The sequence below is a fragment of the Myxine glutinosa genome, chromosome 1 (genome assembly GCF_964187855.1).
Source record: "Myxine glutinosa chromosome 1, kmMyxGlut1.1, whole genome shotgun sequence".
NCBI classification, from domain to species: Eukaryota; Metazoa; Chordata; class Myxini; order Myxiniformes; family Myxinidae; genus Myxine; species Myxine glutinosa.
In genome coordinates, this window is record NC_136261.1 from 36,832,489 (window position 1) to 36,833,781 (window position 1,293).

A 1,293-nucleotide genomic window follows, 5' to 3' on the forward strand; every position below is an offset into this window, starting at 1 on the left:
CGTGGTGAGGTGTTTTGAATTACGTCGTGGTGAGGTGTTTTGAATTACGTGGTGGTGAGGTGTTTTGAATTACGTGGTGGTGAGGTGTTTTGAATTACGTAGTGGTGAGGTGTTTTAAATTACATGGGGGTGAGCTGTTTTGAATTACGTGGTGGTGAGGTGTTTTGAATTACGTGGTGGTGAGGTGTTTTGAATTACGTGGTGGTGAGGTGTTTTGAATTACGTGGGATGAGGTGTTTTGAATTACGTCGTGGTGAGGTGTTTTGAATTACGTGGTGGTGAGGTGTTTTGAATTACGTGGTGGTGAGGTGTTTTGAATTACGTGGGATGAGGTGTTTTGAATTACGTCGTGGTGAGGTGTTTTGAATTACGTGGTGGTGAGGTGTTTTGAATTACGTCGTGGTGAGGTGTTTTGAATTTCGTGGTGGTGAGGTGTTTTGAATTTCGTGGTGGTGAGGTGTAATCGTCGCAAACTTCCAGTCTGCACGTGCAACTCCCCTATGTATGTGCTGACGGGTTCTTTCTTGGAAAAAAAACATTCAACCTAAATCTTCAACCTAAATTGCCTATAAAAATGTAATATCACAAACACAACAAATACATTTGTGCAAAATAATTGTTTGTATTATGATTGGTGTAAATCATGACAACACAGCAACTCAGGTACAGTAATTATCCTCGGCTTAAATAAGCCCGTTCCTCCGTAACGACGCGTGGTGAGGCGAGCGCAGCGAGCTAGTATACACACACACACACACACACACACACACACACACACACACACACACACACACACACGCACACACACACACACACACGTACCTCAGAACGGGTTTTTGCTGTTTTTTTCATCATCTCACGATATCGCAATATTTTACATCCCACACACTATCATGAGTTTCCCACTTCCCCTCCTCAAATTTCTCTTCCTTATCGGCTTTCCCCTCGACATTTCTCTTTCTCGTGCATCTGGTTTTTCAGGATCCTTTCCAATCGCTCACTTTGGTGTAATGTGGTGCTTCCATCTTCGCTGTTTGGCTACGTGAGGGTGTGTGCATCGGCATGTTGTATCTGTGACAGTCAGTTGTTGTGGTTTTGGTGTTTAAGGCAGCTTGAAATAATTATTGCGTAATCTTTCATTGCCTTCTGCTGTTTCTCTGACGAAACATAGTTCTTGCCAATATTACACTGTATTATTTAAAATATATATTACGAATTTAATTATTTGCTCAAAATCCCTTTTAATGAATCATCACAATAAGTGCCAGTGGGATGAGTCTTCATGCATTTCCG